Source organism: Hipposideros armiger, unplaced genomic scaffold (genome assembly GCF_001890085.2).
Source record: "Hipposideros armiger isolate ML-2016 unplaced genomic scaffold, ASM189008v1 scaffold_10, whole genome shotgun sequence".
NCBI lineage: Eukaryota > Metazoa > Chordata > Mammalia > Chiroptera > Hipposideridae > Hipposideros > Hipposideros armiger.
Window position 1 is genome coordinate 2,779,296 of NW_017731360.1, and position 27,233 is coordinate 2,806,528.

General features: G+C 49.3%; 1 long non-coding RNA gene across 1 annotated transcript in view; it reads right to left on the reverse strand.

The window, feature by feature from the left end:
* Positions 1–1,066: 1,066 nt before the first annotated feature.
* LOC109390859 (uncharacterized) overlaps positions 1,067–27,233 on the reverse strand; it is a 45,385-nt gene continuing 19,218 nt past the window's right edge. Inside the window, exon 4 of the long non-coding RNA XR_002125659.1 lies at positions 1,067–2,213. This is a non-coding gene — a long non-coding RNA (uncharacterized LOC109390859). The remainder of the gene's footprint in view (positions 2,214–27,233) is intronic.

A 27,233-nucleotide genomic window follows, 5' to 3' on the forward strand; every position in this document is an offset into this window, starting at 1 on the left:
ATATAGATGTCTAGCCACTATGCTGTACACCTGAAATTAATATTAAATAATATGGAATGTCAAAAAAAAGACAACTTCTTCATGGCAGAAATCACCCATTAGCAAACTCAAAAGACAAACAACGAACTAAGAGAACTATCTGGTACTTATCACAAATAAAGTATTAATTTCCCACTTGTATAAAAAGCTCCTATAAATCAATAAGCAAAAGACCAATAACACAATAGAAAAATGAGCAGAGGGTACAAAGATAGTTCATGGTAAAGGAAATAGAGATAGTTCTTAAACATTTGAAAAGATACTCCACCTCACCCATAATAAGAAAAATGCAAAATAAAACTACCTGATAGATCTTTTACAGATCAGGTTGGCAAAGATCAAACAGCTTGCTAACACACTGTGTTGGTGAAATTGAGAAGAAATTGATGTCTCATCTATTGCTGCTGGTACAATCTCAGGGGGTGAGGGGCAGGCAATTTGGCAACATCTATCAAAATTACAAATACATATGCCCTTTGGCACAATAATTACACTTCTAGGGATTATAAAAAAAATACACACACACACACACACACGTGTGTGTGTGTATGTGTAAATTGGTGAGTGTACAAAATTATTTCTCATATCATTGAAATAGTTAAAAGGGGGGACTAAAATAAAGGTCCATCAACAGGTGATTATTTATTTAAAGTGTGGTATATGCATCCAGTGAGATACTGGGTGGCTTGTAAACAGAATGAAGCTTGATCCAGCAATTCCACTCCTAAGTACATACCCAGGAGAATTGAAGACCTATGTCCACACCACGCCTTGTACACAAATGTTCATAGCGGCACCATTCATCACAGCCAAAAGGAAGAAACAACCCAAATATCCATCAACTGATGAATGGGTAAAAAAATATGTGGTATATCTGTACAGCAGACTATAATTCAGCAATAAAAAGGAATAAAGTACTAATACGTGCTACAACATGGATGAACCTTGAAAACATCATGCTAAGTGAAAGAATCCAGACACAAAAGGCCACATATTATATGATTCCACTTATAATAAATGTCCAGAATAGGCAAATCCCATGAAGACAAGAAATAGATTAGTGGTTGTCAGAGGTTGGGGGTGGAAAAGAATGAGAAGTGACTCTAACAAGTATGTGGTTTCTTTGGGGGGTGATGGAAAGGTTCCAGAATTAGATACCGGTAATGGTGGCATAACTTGGTGAATCAATTAAAAATCACTTAATTTTACTTTTTATAGAAGTGAATTTTATGGTACAGGAATTATATCTTTAAAAAAAAAAAAGAATGAGGAGGCTCTTCCTGTCTTGCTAGGAAGTCATCTCCAAGATATAGTGTCAAGTGACAAAACAAAGCACAGAACCCTGTGGATTATATGGTACTATTTGTGAACAGAAGAGGGGGGAGTACATTTCATAAAAATACGTGTATATCTCCATATATTTACCTGTAGATGCCTAGACTATCTCTGGAAGGGCACACAGGGAACTGGTAACACTGCCTCCATGGAGGGAGCTGTGATGCTGGGAGTAGGGTGGGACGAGGGCTTTTCATTGTCGGTACCCTTGGACCAGGAGAATTTATTACCTATTAAGATGTTAAATTGAGTTACATTTTAAATATGAAAGTGACCCCTCTGTCTGTCAGGGGTGGGGCCAGAAGTAATTGGAATGAAAGCGGGGCTGCCATGGACGGCCCTAGAAAGACAAAGAGGTACCTGTGTCCAGCCATCCTGGGGCCTGAGAGGTGACTTGCAGCAGGCAAAGGTCCCAAGATACACAAGGCCCAACAGGATTCATATAAGGAAGGGAGCTGGGGAGAGCGGGAGAGACTGGGGGACAGGGGAAGACTCCAAGGCTTTGTCCTGGAGACAGGAGACAGCTTCCCAGAGCTGTAGGAACAGCAATGGCCCATATGAGGAAGGGGTGGGAGCAGGAAGAGCTAGGACAGAAATTGGCTGGGGGACCGTTTGCCGAACCAGCTGTCTCTCCGTGTCATTGGCAATAAAATGCATGTGCTCCCCCGATGCTGGGCATGGGGTACAGGAATGGACCAGACATGGTGTCTGTCTCCCAGGAGCCTCTAGTCCAGTGGTTTCTGAGGTCCGCGAGCTGCCTATCCCTTGTCCCGAAAGTCCACCCATGGACAATGAGATAGCGTTCCCAGCAGTGAGACGAGGTAGCGCTGGGTTCCTACCTGCAAAACACAGTGATGAGAATCAACTTGTTGGGGAGGGGAAGGAAAATAAGCCAGGGACGACCTTGGTTTCACACCCAAGGACACTGGGGGCCCCAGTGCCTTGGGTGTAAAAACCCTTTCTCCCTTTTCCAGTGGGGTTGTAGGGTAAGGGTGGTGGTGGGAAGTCCCTGGGCCATAGTGCTTTGGGCTCCGTGTCTCCTGTGCCATATTCAGCTTCTGATTTCTTTCAGCCAGAAAACAGACCCCCATTCACAGTCAGTCCAGGGACTTGGGCAAAACCTTCAGGAAAAAAAGATGCTGAGAAGCCTGAGGGTGAGGGTTCCAGAGAGAAGGGAGAACATTGTCCAGGCACCAGGTATAAGTAGAAACCTCCACGCCTGTCCTCACCTCCCCAGGCCCCAAAGCCCAGATATGGCCTGGCACTGGTGAGGCAAGAGATGCCTCAAGGAGAGAAACCTCCAGAATCCCAGAATTAAGGGCTTAAAAATATAACCACTTATTTTTCATGAGCCTGGCTTGGCTGATCTCACCTGGCTAATGTATCTTTGGCAGATTGATTGGATACTGGCTGGTCTGGCAAGGCCTCGCCTGAGATGGCTCTGCATGGCCTCTCATCTCCCAGGAGGCTAGTGCTGGATTGCTCTCATGGTAGTGGCAGGGGTCCAAGAGAACAATTTTCTAACTACCGCTTGCCCCAGGTTGGGTACTGCCGATTACCCAAAGCCAGTCACATGGCCACGCCCACCGCCACAGTAGGAGGGGCTGCAAAGTGGCAGGATACCAGAGTGGATACAGGTAGATTGCTCATAAGACCCATGAAGGCAATCCATCTCTCACAGTGCAAAGCAAGGAAAAAATAGGACCTCCACCCAGGTGAGAAACAGAGGAGGGTGGGGCCTGTGATGTTGTCCAAAAGCTACCTCTGCCTTGTTCTCTTTGGAATGACAGGGATGGGAAGGGAAGAAGCCAGCTCCACCACCCAGACCTGTCCCCATGCTGAGCTGCAGACATCATGAGAGCTGCCCTTTGCTGATTCCAAGGTGCAGCTGCAGAGCTGGCCACTGGGTCTGACTTCTCAAATGACACAAGAAGGTGGGCAGAGAAGGCACAGGGATTAAGAGCAGAGAGAGAGCTGGGTTTGAATTCCAGGCTACCACGTTCAGACTGTGAACTTGAGCAAGGCACTTCCCCTCTCTGAGGTTCACCTTCCTCATCCATCCAATAGGGATGTGAAGAGAAGCCATCTCACAGGGCTGCTGGGAAAACGAATGATATTATGCACATGTAGTCCTTAACACCGTGCCTGGCACCTGGCAGTCACCACAATTATCATTACCCCCGCTTTACAGATGAGAAACCTGAGGTCCTAAGAAGAGAAAAGGGAAAGGTAGAGGAGGGTCTGCCACCCACGCCCTTTGACCCCCAGTAGTGAGACTCGCCCTCTGCCCCAAGGTTGTGCCAATTTGCATAGGCAGGAGAGCAGCCTTCAGAAACCCAGACCACAGCCCCTTTCCATTATCCCTCTGCTCTGCAGGACCACCGGCACACTGAGGAGCACCATTTTGTGGTCACGGCTGGTGTATCCGTCAGGATCCCAGCAGGAGTGAAATGTCATATTCAAATTAAACAGAAATAAATAAAGGAGCTATGTACAGAGGTGTGGGCGGGATGTAGGGAAATCAACGAGGTGTGGTATAGGAACCCCGGTCCTGCAAGAATGGGGAGCTGTTACTACCCCAGGTCTGCAAAGGCAAGGGAACTGGGAGGCTGCAGTTGTAGGGACAGGGCTGCACAGCAGGAGCTGCGGCTTCACAGAGGGTCTTTGCCAACCCTCAACCGCATGGCAGGGAGGGAGCGAAGGGAGGGATGGGCTTGGGGGATGGAGACTGGGACCGCATTCTCCTTCCTGCTGACCCACTGAAGGACAAAGGAACCTGTAGAAGTGTCCACACCAATCAACCTTCCTCAACACAGGGCAGGAGGGCGGGGAGTGGGTCTGGAGACGCACGGGGAAGATGCCCAGCATGTTCCCAGCCCTTCCTTCTTCATCTGTGAGCTCCGAGCACTCAGGCTTCTTCCCAGAACAAGAGCAAAAGCAGTCCAGAAACTTAGAGTCAGTGGGGCTGATTCCAAAACACATCAGCTTGGGAACCCACTCCACAGCAGCCTGGCCAAGACAACCCATGCCACAGCCACCTTCTTCGGGCACTAGGACCCAGTCTGCTGATTCTTGGGCCCTTTCAAAGTCAGGAGGAGAAAGCAAACAGCCCTCTCTGAGCCCCCTGTCAATCCCTATCTGGGCCCAGGACTTATTTTCAAACCAACCAAGCGTCAGAAAGTCACACATCAGGCTTATCTCTCCTGCCACTCATCTCCCGAAAGCCCTTCTCCCAGTCACCATCATCCCCAGGCAAATAGAATTCCTCCCCCCCTCCCCGCCCCAAATCCTAATAAATGTCTGAGCTGAGGGAGCAGCGCCCAGCCTCCAGAGCCCCGCCCGCCCCAGCTGTGCTCCATTTAGATAGCAGATCCGTCCATGTCTGGCTCTTCCAGCATGGAAGGGGTGAGGAACAGAGTCCACGAATCCGAAGAAAGTCACTGCTCCTCCCTGGCCACTGTCCCCCGCCCCTGCTGCTCAGAACTGGTCTCTATCTCTATCCACCAACCACAAGAGGGGCTTGGCCTGAATTTTAGCATCTTTGACTTAATGATGTTTATTCCAGAGCTTCAATCAGGTTGAGACAGGTCCACAGTCCCAAGGCATCCACTACATGTAATGACCCCTCCCTGCACACGCTGCTTTCCCTTTAACAGTGACTGGTGACATTGGTGCAGTGGCTGCCAGCAGGTAGTGTTTTATTGAACCTGGCTCCTGGTTAGAATCCTTGATCTTCTATTCTCAGCCATGGGGCATTCATTCATTCATTCATTCATCCACTCATCAATTCTTTGATTCGCTCAACAAATATTCATTGTTCAAGGCACAGTTCTAGGCACTGTTCTAGGCTTGGAGACACAGAGGGAAAGAAGACAGACAGGGCTTCTGCTCTCGTGGAGCTTACACTTCAGTGGGGAAGGTAGGAATAAATAAGGAGAAAATAAGAAGAAAAGATGGAGACCAGGGGTGGGAATGGGGGTGGGGAGAATAAAATAGGTGGTCAGGGAAGGATTCTGACATTTGAAAAAAGACTTTGAACAAAGAGCCAGCCTCTTGAAACCCATTTTCTAAAAACAAACAAAAAAATTGGGGTAATTTTAATTGTCCGTCTCTCCAGGTTGATAAAGAACTAAATGAATTAATATACATCATACGTTTGGCCCAGGGTCTGGCATATAATAGTGTTCAATAAATTGTAGCTCCACATCTAACTAAGGAAACAGGGACTTGGGGAAACACAGCAGACCCAGTCATGACTCCAGGCCCAAAGGGAGGGCTTGTTGGCCAGTTGCATCCAGGTAAGCTTCCTGGAGGAGGCTGTCAGCAGTGGCCAGCTGCAGGCCTGAGGCCAGCCCAGAGCTCTAAATCAAGAATGCCGCTGACTGGGCTGAGAGGACCCCGGGAGCCTATATCCCTGAGCTTGGGGAGAACCCAGGCCTCTGTATTGCCTGAGTCATAGCCTCCACTCACCTCCTCCTGGGCCACAGAGCTGCTGCCTCAGTTTCCCATTGAGACTAGAGTTTGCCACAAGCCCCCACATTCCTGCTCTGAATCACCCAGAGCCACGAAGTTGAATGAATCCAGAATATCAGTGAGCTCCTTCAGAAGGGTCCAACCACACGTACTCGGGGCCCTTCGGACCGATGGGCCTACTGCACTGCCACCTCCTCCCCTGACTCAGGCCCTCCACCAAGCCCAGTCCAGGCTCTTTCCTTCCCCTCCAGGAACCAGAATCCCACTTCTCCATCCTGTTGGCCGTAGAGCTCCAGCCAGAGGGCAGAGCAGACAGATCTGCAGGGCAGAGGACTGCCAGGGGAGGACAGGACAGAGCGCTCAGTCCCAGAGAAAGGAACCACATGTTCCCTCCCTCCCGCTCCCAGGCCTCTGCACCGCCCTACAAATGCCACCTCTCCTGACTGATGGCAGGAAATTGGTCCCTGCTGAGCGCATCTCAGGAGGACTGATAAATACTCATTGGGAAGGGGGAGCAAGATGAAGTGAGGGGAGGACTAGACAGGGATCCTGATGGAGTGGGAGGGGGAGGGCGGAGAGGGCCCCCCCCTCTGCCTCTAGGGGAACTGCAGTGGGGACAGCCCTACACAGACAACCAGCTCTTATGTCTCTCTTCATAAATATAGGGCATTCCCTTGCCTTTTCCACTACTGAAGTCCTTCCCATCCTTCAAGACCTAGCTGGTGTCCCCACCTCCTCCTAGAAGCCTTCCCAGATCCTTCTAATTGGATACCAGCTCCACTAATGAGCACTTACGGTATGCCAAGTCTGATGCTAAGCATTTTATACACAGTATCTCTGCAATCTTCAGAACTCCCTGAGAAGAATTATTACACCCATTTCACAGGTGAGCAAAGTGAGGCTCAGAGAGGTTAAGTGACACACCCAAGGATGCACAACTGGTAAACAGGTGGTGAGACTGGAATTTGAACCCAGGTCCAATTGACCCCAGGGTCTGAGTGCTTCATGAGGTTTTCCCACCTTGTTCTCTTATCAGTGCGTTGAGCCTCTGACATAGACCCTGCTCATATACAGGTCATAGGTTGCTGAGGCTCTGTCTGCCTTCCCCATTAGAAGGAAACATTCCTGCCATAAACCTGCAAGGCCAGGTGAATCGAATAAAGAGTTGTATATGAATGGCCTCACTCCACTGGCTGGCTTCTAGCTCCTGTGGTTTCTGGAAGGCTGGGAGCCAGCAGACAGCAGACCACGGAGGGGCCATGTCCCACATCACCTCCAGCCCAATGCCCCGAGGCTAGTCTTGGGCCTGCACACAGTAGGCCTCATTACTTCTTTGTTGGTGACAGTCTGACAGGACCCAGAGCAGACACTGCCTGTCTCCATCCTCTGCCTTTGTGCCCTGGGCCTTGCCTCACCAGAGCAAAACCACCCCACCCACAGTGCACCCCCAGCTCTATCTCAGGGCCTCTAAATGTTCCTCCTGACTTCACTGAGACTCTTTACAGGGTTTCCAAAATCTCGATGAGCCTTTGCATTTTAAGCAGATGCGATTGTTATCAGATTTCCCAGTCTTTCCAGCGGCTCAGCTCTACCCAAGTTTGATGAACTGATCTCAGTGAGATAAATCGCATCAGCTGTCGGCTTTGCTGAGACTCAGGCAATGACATTTCTCCCCGTTAGCTCAGGTTTAACGCGAAGGAAACATTCCTGCCACAAACCTTCAAGGCCAGGTGAGCTGAATAAAGAGTTTTATATGAATGGCCCCACTCCACTGGCTGGCGTCTAGTTCCCTGTGGTTTCTGGAAGGCTGGGAGCCAGCAGACAGCAGACCACGGAGGGCGCCAGGGACGCAGCCTCTCCCTTGTCTTGATGGAAATTGGCAGCATTTCCATGCATTTCCATACGGGATTATGCCATAAATTTACTTGGTTCCAAATAGCGTTGCTCACAGCAGGGAATGCAGTAAAGGAATAGGGACAGGGTGAGTGGGGTATGGGAGTGCCCCTAATCTCTAGGCCTGAGCACTCAGAACACCCCCAGCCCTTTTACCCCAAAGCTGGCCTTCTGTCCCATCCCAACGGGCAGCCCTGTTGCTGGCTGCCTCTCCCTGGAAGGGAGGCCTGAGGATCTGCAGCCAGGAGCAGCCCAGAGAACACAAGAATCCAGGTGGGACAACAGGGGTGGAGGCTGCAGGCATCAGGGAACAGCACAGGCACATGTAAAGGGACACCAGATCCTCAAACTGGACCCTAAGGATGGTCCCAGCACTGGGGGCACTGCTGTCCCCCTGGCTGCTCAGCTGGCCAAGACAGGCCTTTGATAGGCCATCCTCGCCACTAGAACCCAGAGCTGGGGACTCTGGGGCAGCAAACAAGCAGGGCAGATGTGAGCTGAAAGGATATGTTTCCCTGAAATTTGGGTCCATTAGGAATAATGACTTGTAAGGAGGGAAGAAGAATCTGGTTCGTGAGGACCCCCTGGAGATGGAGTAGTCATGTGAACACAGATGCAACAACACAACACCTGCTCACGGCGTCCCTCCACTCACGGCATTCTCACACATGTGCATTCGCTGACACCTGCACGCACAAGCACGCCCACTCACACACCCACGTTCACCTACACGCTCACACGCACACTCTCACTCCCAGGCACACACGAGCGCAAAGACACACTCCAGTATACCCCTATCCACCAACTTAGCAAGGATCTGTGTGTGATTTGTGATGACTTTGGGGATTTTTTTTATTTTGTTATGAATATCTTTTGCAAAATTAATTAGGAGGGATTGAAGCCCAGAGCAGAGCTAATGAGCCATTCAGATGCCCTAGCATCAGCCCTCCTGGTGAGGTTCTGGATGTCTTGAGTTAGAGTCAGAGGGAAGAGACACCGCCTCTGGGTTCTCTCTAAAGTGGGGAGTCTCAGTAGAAGTCTCACAGCCTTCTACCCCCTGCACAGGGCCTCCAATTGGGATGGGGTGACAGAAGGAGCAGGCACCATGTAGAAGAGTCAGTGCCTTTGAGCTGTGATTCTCAAACTTCAGTATCAGATCACCTGGAGGGCTGGGCTCCACTCTCTGAGTTTGATTCGCAAGGCCTGGAACTTGCATTTCCAACACACGCTCCCAGGTGATGCTACTGCCGCTGGTCCAGGGACCATACTTTGAGAACCTCTGCCTTAGGCGTGTCTAACTTCAGCCTCTGCTTTAAAAAGTGCCTGTCTGGGACCTGGGCAGTCACAGGGTTTGCGTGAACAAGGGGTTGACAGGGAGGCATCAAAGACTCCAGATTCTGCCCTTAACGAGAAAGGGCCCATCACACAAAAGAGGACTATAACCTTCCCAGGATTCCAGCAAGAATGAGGCCTTCACCTTCACCTTGAGGGCCTGTCTACACACAGCAGCCAAAGCTCATCCACACCATCAGCCCATCTGAATTTACCTGGCAGCCTGGCATCCCCATTTGACAGATGAGGAAACTAAGGCACAGAAAGGTGAGGTGATGCCGCTAAGGTCACATGAGGAAAACTGGGACCCTAATTCGGATCTCCAGCCCCTTTTCCAGCAAGCATCTTGCTCTGTCCCACAGGAAGAAGACAAAGCACAACGAAGTCCTGTGGAGGGTTCAGAGAGGAAGTTTAACGACGAACTAGGACATCCAAAAATGTTGCATGAGTAGGCATGAAGCCAGAGGAACGGCACATTCAGGTCTTTCCCCTTTGTCTCTCGGAGATTCAGAACTGACTCTCAAGAAAAGCTCAAACATGGCTCGTCCCCTACAAACCCCTGCTACGCTATGGAGGAGTCACATCAAGCCAGGGAGAGACTGAAGCTGAGTCAGCACAGAACCTGCACAGCAAACCCAGGCAATTTTCCTTCCAACTATTTACCTCGCCCTCTGTTTACTGGCCCTGCCTGTGACATATGTAATGCATTGATTTCTTACACCTAAACAGCTGCCTGCAGAATGCTAACGTTCCCAGGGCCAGCAGACCAGATGAACAAGGCCAGTGACTGGGGGCTGGCAGGAAGGGCCTCAGACAGAATTCATTTCTGCGGTTCTGCATCGCCTTCTGGTTAAAGTCAGTGCCCATTGAACTGACTTAGGAACAGCAGGCAGGGGAGACAACCGGCCCCCCTCTCCTCTCCTGCTTTCTCTGCTCAGCCTCCAGAAGGAACCTGGCTGGGACCCAGATTCCCCCACTTATAATTGATCACTATCGGCTGGTCAAGTCAATGAAGGCAGTGAACTGGGCTGGTCTGGGGCAAGACACAAACTACATGAGCGCCATGAACATGACGGCGCCTACAGAATATCCTTCCATGCTCCAAACGCATCAGACCCTTTCAGGCCTCAGATTCCTGAACGTGGACGCCCACAAAAAAATAATTTTTGCGTATCATGTATTGAACACCTACAGCCTGCCACGCATTCCCGTGCGCTATCACTAATCTTCACAATAACCCTGCAGCGTCATTTGTTTTATTATCCCTAATTTGTGAGTAAGGAAATAGACACAAAAAGGGGAAGCGACTTGCTAATGCTCACACAGCTAGCCATTGAGCCAGAAACAGAACCTATTTCGTTTCTAACTTCAAAGCCTTTTTTTTTTCTGCTTTGCTGCACTTTCCTCATAAATTGTCTCTTCCCTGCTCTTTCTCTCCACAGGGTCTTTGAAGGTGTTGGTCCTGACTTCTTGGGAGGGTCCCCACCTCTTACACAGAAGAGATGCCCTCACCCATCTCTTCTGCATCTGGGGTAGGTCCTGGGCTGGACAGAGGACATGCAGGCAGGTTAGACCTGGGCCAGGACAAGGCACAGGGGCAGGACGAGACAAGGGTGAATAGGTTCTGGGGGAGCAGAGTAGAAAACTGTGGGGAATGAGATGTATCTGATCCCCCAAGGCTGCTCCCCCCAAAGGAGGGCTGATTTGGCCAGATTCAGGACGTTGGGTCCTGTTTGCTAGCAGACAGTGAGGCCATGCCTTCACTCACCCGCTCCTTGTGGTGGGACCAAAAGCTGAGGCAAGCAGTGTCAGTGTTACAGGGTGGCTTTAGGGGACTTCAGCCCCCACAACCTCCATTACCAGTTCCCCTCCAAAATGACATGAAATAAAATTTGACAAAAAAAGACAGTGTGCTTGTTATTCAAATGTGCCTTCAATATAAGTCCCCCAGCTGCCTCTAAAACATGACCCTAAAACTTAGTGGCCTGAAAACAGCAAACATTTATTATCTCAGTTTCTGAGAGTCATGAATTTGGGAGCAGCTTAGCCGGTGTGGCTCTGGGCCAAGGTCTCCCACGTGGCTGCAGTCAGGATGCCAGCTGGGGCTGCAGGGTCTACTTCCAAGATGGCATATGTGCACGGCCATGGGCAAGAGACCACGGTTCCTCATTGGCTGTTGGTAGGAGGCCTTAGTGCCTTGCCACATGAGCCTCCCTGTGTTCTACTTGCGCATCCTCACATGTCAGTTAACGTCTCCCAGAATGGGCAGTCCAAGACAGAGTGAGCAAGGAGGAAGCCACAGTGCCTTTATGGCCTAGTCTCTGAGGTTGTGCACTGTCATTTTCACTGTATTCTGTTCATTAGAAGCCAGTCACTGAGTCCAGCCACACTCAAAGGGAGAGGAATTAGGCTCCATCTAATTCCACAGCCACTAGTGGTGGTAATGTTTGGGTTTAGGGTTGTGAGCAGGAGTTATGTCCTGCAGATATCAGACACTGCCCCAGCTAATAAGAAGTGGCAATTTTCTATTATTCCTTGGGTGCGTATCTGAAAAAGGAGGGATAATTAGCAGAACAAAATGCAGGCATTCCTGAGCCCTCCAGTCTCATGCCACTTGCTAAATCAGAACTTTGTTTAGAATTCTAATAAGAATGACTAACCCTGTCTGGGTGAGGTGGACAGAGAGAATGAGGGAGGGCTTCATATAACAAATAACACTGTAACATTGGGTTTTGAAGGATGAATAGGCGTTCTTTAGCCAAAATGTCACTTCCTGAAAAAGCCCCCCTTACTCTTGACGCTCAGGCTAAATCAGGACTTTTATGTTGGTCTCACCCAGCTCTGGGTTCTTTGCTTTCATAGCAACTATCAAAAAGTATGATGATATAATTATTAGGATAATTATTTAGTCTACTCTGTCTTCTTCATATGACTATCAACTCCATGAGTGCAGGGTCCTTGACTGTCTGGTTCTTCATTGTATCCACAACACTGATGGCTCACAAAATCATATTTCTAATGACTATTATTGGACACAAAAGTGCCTGACATCAAACACAACCTTTAACTACAGGTGAATTCCACCACCGCCTTGCCTTAACCAGAGCGTGGCTTGTCACCAACACACAGACCAGCAGACCCACACAAGTGCCTGGTGACATGCACATGTACATAACACATACTTTCACAGGTGCGTGTGGCATGCTGACACCCACAGGCACATGGAACCACACAGTCAGACACAGGCATGCCCAGCCCACACACTCAGGGACATGCACACACATAAAAATGGAAGTCACCCACAGGTATCACATGTGCACACTGCCATACATTGTCATGTGGGTGGGCACACACCCTCAGCCATAGTCACAGACTCACATGCAGACACAGCACACACACAGTTATGCACCTAGCATACAGCGTCACTCATATAACCTGACACCCGTATACACAACCCCGCACATACAGTCGGACACGCCTCATTCCCCCCACCCCACCCCACCCCACCCATGTACACTCCTACACACATACCTGGGTTTCAAGTGATGTCTGGAGGTGGCTTCTAACACCCTCAGGGCTGGGACAATCCTTCCCAGCTCCGGGATGTGAATCCCTTCCTAGGGTCCTCCAGAAGCCTTCTATGCACTTCTAGCACATTCTGCCCCCTCCCTTGGCCATCTGCCCACCCTCCCAGTCCATTTTGGCTCCCAGACTGTAGGTTCTAGGCAGGAGCAGGTGTCAGAGGTATGACCAAGAGTGGACAGGACCCACTCAGCAGAACTGTTTATTACTACGCAGCCACTGGTAATCATTGCTGTCACACTTTTTTGTGCGTTTCCATATAAAATTACACAATTCTTGGGAAGAATTCAAAAGAGAAAATCCTGCAAACAATGAAAGCAGCCGGATAATGAGGAGCCATTGTCTAGTCTCAGGATCTGAGCATGTCTCACCCCAGAAAACAGTAACTTGATTACACACAGAAGCCTGAACGTTGCTGTGGGATGTGCAGGAAGGACTGGAGTCAGATAGGAACCTACAAGCATGCGAGTGTGTGTGTGTGTGTGTGTGTGTGTGTGTGTGTGTGTGAATTTCTTGTTCTATGTGTGTGTCTACAAACATGTGTGTTTGTGTTTTGTGGGTATGCTAATGTGAATGCATGTGTCTATTCCCCTTTTTTACTAATGTATAACAAACTACTCTCAAAAATCAGTGGCTTAAAACAACAATCGTTTTATTATAGCTCACAATCCTGTGGATCAGAAATCCGGGCTGGGCTCAGCTGGGTACATCTGCTGTTCCATGGAGTGTGAACAGAAGTGGTGATAGTCGGAGAATGGGGTCATCTGGAATGTCCAAGATGGCTTCACGCACATGTGTGGTATGTTGGCGGGGATGAGAGAGACTGGGTTCTGCCAGAATTTCCAGCTAGAACACTACATGTGGCCTATCCAACAGGACAGTCCCAGGGTATCCGGCTTCTGACATGATGGCTCAGAGACCCCAGAGAGTTTCCTAATAGGGTGGAAGCTGCAAGGCTTCATATGGCCAAGCCTTGGAAGTCCCAGAACATATGTCCACCACATTCTACGGGTCAAATAAGACTCTAGGCCCAGCCAGATTCACAGGGAGGGGAATTAGGCTCCACACTTCTCAATAGGAAAAGTGGTGGAAATACTGCAGCCATCTTTAATGCTACACCGTGTGTATGACACTGCAGAAGTCATGACAGCATGGTGGAAAGGCCCTGCTTTCAAGAGAGCATTAGAGGTGGATTTGATCCCAGTGCCTCAACTCACAAGCTGCATAGCCTTAGGCAGCCTATATAATTCCTCTGAGCTTCAGTTTCCTGATTTGTCAAAGGCTGTAGTTGTGAGGACTTGTATGTAAAGTTCAAGCAATAGCATTTAATGAGCACCTACTATATGCTTGTGCATTTCCTCCTGCTTTTCCCCTGCCCTCCTGCTCTAGGTCACACACCTTAGGGGACATTTGGGATGGGGGTGATGGGTAGGAAAAGCAGACACTCCTCTGACCCTGACAGCTTCCTGCAGTCACATCAGGGTGCAACCCACAGCAGCCTGGCTCCCAACTAGCCTTCTGATGAGCCCATCTACACCAGTGCCAAGGCCCAAGGTGAGCCCTGAAGCATCCACCATCTGCTCCAGCTGGGCTGGCTAGAGGCGGCGTCAGTTCAGGAACGTCCCTGGCTAACAACGGCATTAATTTTTCATTTGTTTGTTTGATTTTCTGCAGTGAATGAGGAATGTTGGAACAACATCTGGAGCTGCCCCAGGCTGAGGCACGCAGAGCAGCAGTGGCAGCAGTGGCAACAGCGACAGCTTCAGAATACAGCACCCTCGTGGCGTGCATGCCCACACATCCACAAACACACAGACTGTGCACACACATGCACATCTGCATGCACACACAAACTCATATGCACACATGTGTCTGTGCACATGTACAAACATACCACATACGTATGTGTGTGCACCATGTGTTCATACAAGCACGTGTGTGGACCTATACACATGTGGGCATGCCTACATGCACAGACACACGTGTGCCCACAAGCACACACACTTAGAGACACAGACTTGCACACATACACAATCTTGCCGCATCACCAGAACTGGGCGGAACGCTCCCAGTTCTGAGCTAGAGCCTGGGAAAGCCACAGCCCCAAGGAGGCCCCTGGGACCCCTGCTCTCTGTGCCTGATTTAAGCCCGTGAACGCCGAGCCTGACCGACAGCCTGCAGTGGGAGCCCTGCTCCCCCCCACCTCCCCTTGGGGATATGGGCTCTGCTGCTCCCCACCTGCCCCTGCCCTGCTCCCCCCCAGATCTGACCCTGCCTAAGAGCCTTGTCACGGCCCATCCCTCTCCTGGAGCCCAAGGGAACAGTGTCCCTCTCTGCCCCCAGGAGCCTGTGCACCATTTACCCACGCTTAGAGATGTGCACAGGGGACAGTCACCTCCCCTAAATGATTCTTTCCCCAGTTTATAAATGAGAGGACTGACAAGAGAACAGCACCTGAGGGCCCAGCCAACGTGGATTCTCTCTGCTACCACACAGCCCGGCTCACCTCGGGCCCGGGAGCATGTCTGCATGGAGCTGCGGCGTTGTGTGTCCGCATGTGTACGTGCCTCAGTCTGTCTGCACACGCATGCTTATGTTCGTGTATCTGGGCTGCTATGTCTGCCTTTGCATGTTGATGAGTATCTGCATATCTATCTGCATATATCTGAATCTGCATATCTATCTGCATATATCTGAATCTATATGTGTATCTGTAACCTGCATTTGTAAGTGTGTCTGTGTGTTTATATGTCTGTGTTTGTGTGTTTCTAGGCCATTCTGTGTCCTTATGTCTGTGGGTACTCTTATATGTTTGTGTGAATCTGTGTGCAAAGCTGTGTGTGTTGGTGTATGTCTGCCTATGTGTGTCTCTGTGCTCTGTACACATGTAAGTGTGTCTGTATATGTGTGTATGTGCAAGAAAGAGCATGGCTGTGTGTGTCGATGTGTGGGTGTGTGGGGGGACGGGGGGCAGGGCAGAGGCAGGAGACAGGTCAGCGTCAGGGCCTGATACTGGCTTCTCTCCAGCTCTGGCTCCGTCCAGGCCCAGCCGTCCAGACAGGTAGGGGGAGAGGGGGCAGCCAGCGAGAAGGGAGCTGCCCAGACCAGACCAGAAGGAGGCCTCTGCCCAGCTGCGCAGTGTGGCCACAGAGGCAGATCTGTGTCTCTGAGGCCCCTGACCCCTGTCTGGCCAATGGGCACTGGAGAAACCTCACATTTTGTTCCCTGTGAGCCCCACAGCACCTTTTGTGATCTCCTTGCTGCTCCTCTCACAGGAGCGCCTCCTCTTCGCTTTCTCTCATTCTCTTTCCCTGCACGTATGTGTGTGTCATTGATCAACTTTATACGTCTCTCTCATTCATTTCTTCCCTAGCACATCTCACACACACACACACACACACACACACACACACACACACATCACCCGCAGACCATTGGTCTCTGTCCTACTCACATTCCCTGTATTTCACTGGGGCTCCTTTATTCTCTTTCTTTCCCCATCCACTCATCCTCCGCCACCTTGCAATGTTGGCACGAGCAAAGCCCTTACGTAGCCTAACAGCTACAGTAAAGGTTTTTGGATTGCTAGTAGCAGAATGCAGTGGACAAGCACAGAATATTTTTAAGTGATGTTTTAAGAATATAGGGGTATCTTGCGTAACTCAGGACAGAACCAGGGCCCAACCTCAAAAGGACTTTAAAGCTGATGGGAGCCCAGAACTTTCTCTCTTTGTCATCTTCTATCTTTTCTTTCCTCTTCTCTTTCAGCTTCTCCATGCACATAACTAACCAAAGATGGCTGCCCCACCGCTCCTGAGCGTAAAGTGCCTCAGTTCCAAAGAGAAGTCCAGATTGACTAGCATCAATCCATTCCAAGACTTTAAGAGAAAAAATCTGCATGCCAAGCTTGGGTCAGCTGTCCACCTCTGGTCTATGCAGCATTGGCTGGGGGCGGAGTCACACGGACACATGGCTGCCAAGCGCCACCCCAGCAGTTCTCAGACGAGAGGTCTAAGGCAAGAAGTTCAGCGCTGGGCCAGGTGAGTAAGGTATCCAGGGTCAGCCAAGTAAGAAGTCCTGATGGCACCTGGATGTACAGGCCTAAAATTCAAGTGTGCAGATGACATTGGATGCTATAGACTGAACTGTGTTCCCCCAAAATTCATATGTTGAAGTCCTGAAACCAGTGTGCCTATAGTTAGGGATGGGGCCTCTAAGGAGGTAATTAAAGGTTAAAGGTTAAAATGAAGTCTTAAAGGTGGCACTCTGATCTGATAGAATTAGTGACCTTATAAGAAGAGACACCAAAGAACTCATTCTCATTCTCTCTCTCTCCCTCTCTCTCTCTCTCTCTCTCTCTCTCTCTCTCTCTCTCCCTCACTCCCTCCCCTCAGCCCCCTTTCTCTCCCTCCCTCTCTATCTCCACACACCAAGGAAAAGCCATGTGAGAACACAGCAAGAAGGCAGCCATCTGCAAACCAGGAAGAGAGTCCTCACCAGGAACCAAATGGGCCATAACCTTGATCTTGGAGTGTGAGAGCCCCAGAACTGTGAGAACATACATTTCTGTTATTTAAGCCGTGCAGTCTGTGGTATTTTGTCATGGCGGCCTGAACTGACTCAGATACTAGGTTCATCCATCGAGGAGTCATCAAAATGTAAATGATGTTGGTGCTGCAGGAGCCCATGAGGTCACCTGGGCTGAGGATGGGACCCGGCACCCTTAGTGTCTGATTGGATCAGCACCTTCCAGAGCCCATCAAGCCCCAGCTTAGAGGCAGCGTTGGACCCTGCCCCCAGAAGCACCACCCTCCTCTGTCTGCCTTCTAGGGAAACACCTCCCACCACACTGTGTCCACCAGTCCCTGCAGGTCATGTCACCCCTTCCTGGCTTCATTCTCACCTCCGCGTTTCCTGGGCCCACCCTCCTGCACATCATCATCTAAGAAATCCCCAGACAGGGGGCCACAGATAGCGGTGCTCATAGAAACATCAGTGCCCTCCCAGGCAGGTGAGCCCGTTAATGGAATCTAGAGCTCCAAACCGCGGCAAGCGTGGGAAGAAGGGCTTCTTGCATTCATAGATATAGTCCTTGCATGTCCTTCCTGTAGACGAAGCAAGGACAACGAGAGACTCTGGGTCCTGCTCACAGTCCAGAGCACAAACACATCAATCCCAGCCCCTCCATCATTTTTGCTTCAAGATACAACAAAGGTCACTCAGCCTCAGAATCCCTAAAAGCAAACTGACTTGTCAGCACACTTTCAATGTGTGCCCGAGAGCTCTTATTTCAAAGCACATGATCTCTCCAGCCTCAGGTTAAGTACTAGGTTCACTGGTGTGCTAGGAATCATATTGGCAACTGACAATAATAACATTGTAGCTAACACTTAATGAGTACTTACTAGGTGCCAAGTACTGCACAAAGCACTCTACAGGCATCATCTCATTGAATTCTTACAGCCCCTGTAAGGTAGGTCTTATACCCATTTTTCGGACAAGAAAGTGAAGGCTCAAAGGTTAGGTAACTTACCCAAGGACTCTTAGCTAATTAGTGGCAGAGCCAAGATTCATATAGAAAGTCTGTTCAACTTCAAAGCCAGAACTCTGAACCTCTGTGCCCTGTTCTCACTACCGGGACACGCATGTATGGCTGGGACAATAGCCAGGGGGTAACTGCATGTTACTTACTGAGTGGTCTGCCCTCTGTTGCCAGCCGCTGACAACTACAGGTACTGAACAGACAAAAGCTAACCAACCCCAACAAGAACAAAAACGTTCTGAGATGAAGCTAAAGTCTGTCCTCACATACTCAGTAATTCTGTACTGTCTTGTTCCCTACTCCAAGTCCTGTGTCCTTCAACGAAACTGTAAGCCTCTGGAGGGCAGCGCCTTTGTCCTCTTTTTTACCACATTCCCCACGGCTGCATAAAGTAAGGAGTCAGTACAAACTCTCTGCACGGTTGTCTACTGGTTGGTTAGGTGAGTGGAGGATTGACTGTTTGCTTGGATTATTGGTTGGTTGCTTGCTTTGGTGGTGGAATGGTTAATCAGTTGAGTGTTGGTGAGCTGGTTGGATGGTGTGAGCATGTGGAGTGAGGCCAGGGGGCATTCCCTGAGTGGGAAACTTACCATCTGATCCCCTTGGGAGTTCTCTTGGGGCTAGAAAAACTATCCCAGGAAGAAATATAGAATCCTCAAATGCTTCTCCCTTCCTTTTTTCCCTCCCCTGCCCAGCCAAGCCAGGGCTTGCTAGGAGGATCAGGGTGGTTTTCCTTCCCAATCATCAGCCCCAAATGGCCCAAAGAGGAGGAGGGACACTGAGTAACCCAGCACAGTCACCCCTGGGAAGCACAGAGGTCATGGCTGTCCTGGATTGAATGTGTGGGCCACTGTCTCTTTCCTAAGGGCTGGGCTGCCGCAGTGTAGAGAACAGGGAGTCCAGCACTTAGGAGCAGTTCGGCTCATCCTGCCTGGGAAAAAGGTCATGTGCTCCGATATGAGTAATTAATTTTCTCCGAGCTGCATTGAAAAGGTTAACCTGATTTATGGGATGCAATTGAGTGTAGAATGGGTTGTGTATCTTGTAAAAGGCCCGTTCCGGCATCAGAGTCTATAGACTCACACGCAGCTGGGCGTCAGCTGGAAGCTGGCCCTTCCTTTTAGGCCTTTCTGTGGAATCCACATGAAATCCCAAAGAGAGCCCTACTTGGCCAGGGAGTTGCTTCCTGGGCTCCAAAACCCTGGTGAGGCGTCATTAGAGCATGCAAAAGAGGGTGTCTTCTGCTCCTGTCACAACCCACTACTCAACTGCCGCCTCAGCCTTAATCTTCGTGCAACCCAAGATCCAGAAAGAAAAGCCCAGCCCTGGACTTGAGCTCTGAGTTCAAGGCCGAGCTTCTCTAGTGACTCTCTGGCCTTGGTGCTGGGCTGCACAGTTTCTTCATCTCTAAAATGGGTTGAAGATTTCTTACCTTCTCTCCTTCCTTCTCACTATTTACTAACTGTGTGAGCTTGGGCAACTTACCTAAACTCTCTGTGCCTCAGTTTCCTCATCTGTAAATGGCCATAATAATAGTACCTACCTCATAGGTAGAAGATTACATGAAGTGAATCTTTGTAAGACCTTAGGGCAGTGTCTAGGTCATAGTGTGTAGAGTTTGTTCAATAAATTAATAAAGTCTTGAGATGAAAGAAGACCAAGGGCTTAGATGTCTGGATGTCTAGGGATGTGTCAAGGCCAGGGCCTGGGCAGCAGTCACCAGAGCCTTGGCTCCCAGCTGAGGATACCAAGGGTCCTGGAGCTCCAACGACATGTTGAACTATGTTGATCAGCAAAGAAGCAGGTGAAGAATGGGATGCTATGTCCAGATAAGTTTTTTTCTTTCTTGTGTCTGTCTCTCCTCATCCAAGATATAAGCCCTGCTCCCCAGAGCCTGCCCAGAGTCTGCCCATCAAAGCCAAAGATGCTAGTCTAGCACCACCTAGTGGGAGGACTGAAGTCAGCATGGGGATGGCTTCTGGGCCCTTCCTTGGGGAGGAAAAAGGAGCGAAGATGACTTTAACTCATCCACCTGCCAGGCGCTACTAGAAGGGTCCATCAGAACCTCCCCTGAGAAAGTGCTCGCAGTGTGTGGTGGTATGGTATTTTACAGAGAAGATCAGTGGTAGGTAGGTCAGCCCACATAGGTAGGTGTGTGCTTCCATAGGCCTATGTAATTATTAAGTGGGTTAATATATATGAAGAACTTAAACCAGCACCGGGCACATAGAAAGCACTTAATAAATGTTTGTCATCATTATTGTTGTGTGTACATGAGCATATACTGTGTCTGAGTGTTCATGTTAATGTGGATGTATAGATTGTTTACATGCCTGTATCTTTGTTTATGAATGCAAGCACGTGTACATCTTTACCTAAGAATGAGTATGTGCTTATGCATATATATATATATATATATATATATATATATATATGTTTATGGATATAAATATGTTTTTTATGTCTGTGAGCATGATGTACATGAAATGGAGAAGTGTGGATGTTTATACGTCTGCATATATGTGTGTCTATGTGCATACTATGTCTTTGGATGTATTTCTGTACCTTCATGGAATGGAATGCCTGAGTATCTGTTCTCTATTGCTGAATAGCAATACCACAAATGACCACAAGCTTGACAGCTTAAAACCACACCCAAGTATTATCTCACAATTCCTGTGGGTCGGGAATTCAGGCTCAGCCTATCTGGTCATCTGCATAGGGTGTCACAAGGCTGCAGCTAAGTTGTCAGCCAGGGCTGTGATATCATCTGAGGCTCGGGGTCCTCCTCCAAGCTCGTGTGGTTGTTGGCAGAATGTGTTTTCTTGTAGCTCACGGCAGCATGCTTGTTCAAGGCCAGCAGGAGAATCTCGAATTCTCTCTGTCTAATAGACCTTCTTGTAAGGGCTCACCTGATTAGGTCAGCCCCACCCAGGATAAATCTCCTTTTTTATTAACTCACAATCAACTGATTAGGGACCTTAATGACATCTGAAAAATCCCTTCACTTTTGCCATAAAATATAAGCTAGTGGTGGGAGTAATATTCCATCATCTTCACAGGTCCCACCATATCTAAGGGGGAGAAGATTACACAGGGTGTGTGTCCCAGGGCACAGGATTCTTGGGGCCACCTTAGAATTCCGCCTGCCATAGTGTGTATGTATATACATAAGTTTGCTCTGTCTGTACACTTGATCGACTATAAGGGCGCATATATGCATGTGCCCAGGAATGTGCTTCTTCTGTGGGCTGCTTTCTTCCCAATGCAAGCTTCCATTGGCAGATTCCTGTAATAAAGACTGGGAGCCCTCTTGAGGCCAGAACTACTTCCTCCATTAGTATTTCAGCTCTCCCATCAGACAAAGAGCTTCCCAAAGTGGGCTCTGTACTATCTGCTCCATACCCCATGCTCCATGCAGTATCAGGTCTGCATGTTGGAGGTGCTGAATTATCATTATAACTGGCTCACACACACTCATGTGCACAGACACACACACACACACACACTGGCACGACTCACTCTGTGAGGCAGGGTCAGCCTCGCCAGGAGCAGATTTCACTCTTGCTCCTTGAAGGAAGTCACCCCTGGCACATCCCCTCCCCAACCTGCCATGTGATTACAAAGTCACTGCTCTGTCCAAAAGGAAGTCAGAAGTCTGAGACAACCCACCCCACCCTGCAACCTGAGGTCCTTCTTGGGTGGAACCCAGGTAGCCCTTCAATCAGGTAGTGGGCCTTCTGGCCTTCTATCAACATTACCTAAAGGGAATATTAACCCCAGGAGATGCTGGAGCCAGGCTGAGCTGTGGCTAGAAAGCTGCCTATGGCCGAGTAACTTTGTAAAACCTGAATGCTCCCACCTCCTCCTGGAATTCTGTGTTACAGATTGGCACAGCAAAGGCTCTAAGAAGGCCTGCAAGAAAAAAACCTCTATGCTTTGGTTTAACCAGCACTGCCCATGCTTGTTTGTCCACACACCCATTTTTCTCTGAACAAGTCCAGCAGAACACACTTTGGACCACATGGTTTTAAGCCATTCTTTGGCTTCTTAGGAGGCTCATGCAGGCCCTTGGGGTGATGGTAAGAATTAGAGGGGTGCAGCTGTGCAGGAAGCCCATCCTGGTGTGGAATGGGAATTCTGAGAGAAGGAGCAGCAAGTCGATGGAGACGATTCACTTCAGGTAAAGGTGGATGGTCAGTCCAGAGGGGATGGGTCCATGGGCGCAGGGACCCTGGATTCAGAAGAAAAGTGGATGCTGACAAGGTAGGCTTGTTCCTCCAAACCCAATTTGCAAACAGGAGGCCACTGTCTGACATTACAGGACTGGAAAGCATGCTAGAAACATGGCTTACTGGTCAGGACAAACTTGGTCAAAGCAACAGACTTTGAATCTCCGATCAACTGCTTATGAGCTGTGTGACCCCAGGTAAACTGCTTAACTTTCCTGAGGTTCAGTTCTTTCATCTTCAAAGGTAGGGCTCTCTCACATGTTGTGAGGACTAAAACGATAATAATAACTTCTAGTGGTTTCTATGAGCTGGGCACTGCCCGAGCATTTTATCTGTGCTAACTCATTTAATCCTAGCAACAACCCTATAAGGTTACTACGGTCATTATCCCCATTCTACAGATAAAGAAACTGAGGCACAAAGAGGTTAGTAACTTTCCCAAGCTCACAAAACTAGCAAATGGCAGAGGTCAGGTTCAAACTCAGGTGGTCTGGCTCCAGGTGGTGCAGAAACAGCATTCAGCACAGACCTGTTTGGTAAGTGAGTGCCCACTATGACTAGTTCCAAGTCTGCAGTTGCTGGAGAAATTGGCTTCTCCAGACTCTTTTCCAACCAAGAGTCTCTGCCCTAATAATGAACAGCAAAGGTGAGATGGCTCCTACCATGAAGGCAGAGGGCAGGAGAACATCCTGGCTTCTTGTGGCACAGAAAGGGGAAGGGAGGGGTGCAGCAGCCGAGCTGAGCCATCAGAGGCACTTAGGGTTGTGTGCAGAGAATAAATCTGGGGGTGGAACTGTGAACCAGAGCCGGGGGTGTGGGGGTCGGGAACATAGGAACACATCTGTGCATCTCTCTGTCAACTCAAATTTTATATTTACTTCTGTTGATGAGATTTCGTCATGCTCGGTTTTGTTGGTGGTGATGGTTAAGGCGATGGGGGCAGTGGTGGTGATATGAGGAGTGTGATAGTAACTATGGTGTGATAGTGGTGATGGATAGTGTAATGAAGGATGTGATAACTTTTGAAAAAGTTATCAGAAGTATGGTTGTGGACCCAGTACTGGCCAAGACCCATAAGAATGGGGTTGAGGAGATAGGGAAGGGGATTGAATCAGGAGACGAGGCCTGCAGGTGAAGACCAAGGTGGAACCAATTTGAACTGCGTGAGCTGCTCTAGTAGGAGCAGACGTGGTAAGGTGTCAGTGTCTAAAGTTACGTAGAGTCATGAGATCAGCAGCAAGATGGTGCCATAGGCCTCCTTGGAGCATGAAAACCTGTGAAGGCAAAGCTTGGATCCCAGAGAAAGAGAAAGCTCAGCTGGAATGAGGAACCTAAGCAGGGAGATAGGCAGGGATGGGAAGATAAGCGGGGATTCCAAAGGCCAATTGTGTAAGAGGCTGGAAGGTGACTTCTGCACCATATCCAGGGATCAAGAGGATGCTCTAGTTGGGCTTTGGGAATTGGAGAAATACAGATTAGCACCATGGACAGAGGCCAGTGATGAAGGACGGGACCCATGCTTGGGTACAAACTATGTGTTGGAAGTAGAGTGTATGAAGGAATTCTATCCCATGGAGACAAATTCAAGTTCCTCCGAATGATGGATGAGTGTATGGCAGGGTGGGTATATGGGAGGGATCCCATATATTAGAATAGCTTTGAACCCTGTCCTAAATAAATCAGAAAGAATGGGAGCCCTGAACCTAGATGGAGAGGCCAAGAGGGAGATGAAAGCATCCTCAAAGAGAGGTGACAGGCAGAGTAGAATGAGCACTGGTTTTGTAACAAGACAGACCTGGGTGTGAACCCTGATTCTGCCAGTTCTTAGCTATAAGACTTTGGGCGAGTTAACTTTCCCTGAGATTCAGTTTTCTCCTACATAGACTGGAAGCAAGAATACCGATCTGGAAAGGATGTTGGAGGGATGACATAAGCTAATGTGTGTCAAGGCGCCCAGTAGATTCCTCAATTCCTTCAAGGTAACCCTACTTCATAAATATCCTCAAACCTATCCAGGATAAAAAAAGAGGGTCTTCTATGAGATCTAAAATGCAGAGAGGTAGATGGGAGTCAAGGGATAAGCTAGTAATCTTGTTCCTGGTAAGATCTCCAAGTCAGCAAAATTAACAGGGGCTTATTCTTGCAGCCATGGTCAAGGTGCCAGCCTGAGAATGGGGTGAAAATGTCCCCTGGGCTTGCCGTACCTCGGGCTTAGCATCCCCTATAACCCCTACCCTGGTGCTCTGAGCTTTTCCAGCCCTTTGCACCCTTTGCTCCTCTAGAGAAGTTTGGTGTCAAGATCAATGATCAAGGACCTGGGTGCCTCTTTTCCTGCCCAAACAAACTCAAAACCCAGTGCCTAGAAGAGGCGAGTGTACTACGTAGTCTCTATGTAACAACGCTAGGCTCCTGCCAAATAGGGAGTCTTGGGCTTACATCTACTTTCTCTTTTGTGGTATTGTCCTGTGGTAAAGAGCTCAGGGTGTGGAAGCAAACAGACCAGGGTTCAAATCCTAAACCTGTCTCCTTCTACTTGGGTGACATTGGACAATGTCTCCTTTCATGTAAAGTGGGGGTGGCGTTACAGACGTCACAGGTTGCTGTGAGGATTGTGTGGCAGACACTGAAGTGCCCACATAATTCTGCCCTCTTGGAATTCATGTCCTTGCATAAACTGCTCCCCTTGAGTGTGGGCAGGAACTGTGACTTGCTTCTAATCACCATAACCATCTTATGTAATATAATCACAGAAGTGACATCCTGTCACTTTTGCCATATTGTATTGGTTAGAAACAACCCTCGCTTCGTCAAAGCTAGCAAGGGGGAGAGTGTCTCAGAGCCAGATGCGAGGGGATTGAAGGAGGGGCAGGAGGAGTGCCTATGGATGCCAGATGGCCACCCCCACAGCCCCGTTGCTCCCCCGCCCCCATGCATGGCCCACCAGAGTCCTGAGGCTCTCCACAGGCCATTGTACCAAGAAACGAGGCCCCCGTGCGACCCTAGGACAAGCCTCACTGCCCACATTTAGAAACGGCACCTTGGGGGGCCAGTGTCAGGCTTAGGGTGACTCTGTAAATCAGAGCTTTGATGCATAAAATCTGGAAACACGAGTCTATGAATCGTAATCGAGCATGACGAAATCTCATCAACAGAAGTAAATATAAAATTTAAGATGACAGAGAGATGCACAGATGTGTTCCTGTGTTCCCGACCCCCACACCCCCGGCTCTGGTTCACAGTTCCACCCCCAGATTTATTCTCTGCACACAACCCTAAGTGCCTCTGATGGCTCAGCTCGGCTGCTGCACCCCTCCCTTCCCCTTTCTGTGCCACAAGAAGCCAGGATGTTCTCCTGCCCTCTGCCTTCATGGTAGGAGCCATCTCACCTTTGCTGTTCATTATTAGGGCAGAGACTCTTGGTTGGAAAAGAGTCTGGAGAAGCCAATTTCTCCAGCAACTGCAGACTTGGAACTAGTCATAGTGGGCACTCACTTACCAAACAGGTCTGTGCTGAATGCTGTTTCTGCACCACCTGGAGCCAGACCACCTGAGTTTGAACCTGACCTCTGCCATTTGCTAGTTTTGTGAGCTTGGGAAAGTTACTAAGCTCTTTGTGCCTCAGTTTCTTTATCTGTAGAATGGGGATAATGACCGTAGTAACCTTATAGGGTTGTTGCTAGGATTAAATGAGTTAGCACAGATNTAAGTGAGTGCCCACTATGACTAGTTCCAAGTCTGCAGTTGCTGGAGAAATTGGCTTCTCCAGACTCTTTTCCAACCAAGAGTCTCTGCCCTAATAATGAACAGCAAAGGTGAGATGGCTCCTACCATGAAGGCAGAGGGCAGGAGAACATCCTGGCTTCTTGTGGCACAGAAAGGGGAAGGGAGGGGTGCAGCAGCCGAGCTGAGCCATCAGAGGCACTTAGGGTTGTGTGCAGAGAATAAATCTGGGGGTGGAACTGTGAACCAGAGCCGGGGGTGTGGGGGTCGGGAACACAGGAACACATCTGTGCATCTCTCTGTCATCTTAAATTTTATATTTACTTCTGTTGATGAGATTTCGTCATGCTCGATTACGATTCATAGACTCGTGTTTCCAGATTTTATGCATCAAAGCTCTGATTTACAGAGTCACCCTAAGCCTGACACTGGCCCCCCAAGGTGCCGTTTCTAAATGTGGGCAGTGAGGCTTGTCCTAGGGTCGCACGGGGGCCTCGTTTCTTGGTACAATGGCCTGTGGAGAGCCTCAGGACTCTGGTGGGCCATGCATGGGGGCGGGGGAGCAACGGGGCTGTGGGGGTGGCCATCTGGCATCCATAGGCACTCCTCCTGCCCCTCCTTCAATCCCCTCGCATCTGGCTCTGAGACACTCTCCCCCTTGCTAGCTTTGACGAAGCGAGGGTTGTTTCTAACCAATACAATATGGCAAAAGTGACAGGATGTCACTTCTGTGATTATATTACATAAGATGGTTATGGTGATTAGAAGCAAGTCACAGTTCCTGCCCACACTCAAGGGGAGCAGTTTATGCAAGGACATGAATTCCAAGAGGGCAGAATTATGTGGGCACTTCAGTGTCTGCCACACAATCCTCACAGCAACCTGTGACGTCTGTAACGCCACCCCCACTTTACATGAAAGGAGACATTGTCCAATGTCACCCAAGTAGAAGGAGACAGGTTTAGGATTTGAACCCTGGTCTGTTTGCTTCCACACCCTGAGCTCTTTACCACAGGACAATACCACAAAAGAGAAAGTAGATGTAAGCCCAAGACTCCCTATTTGGCAGGAGCCTAGCGTTGTTA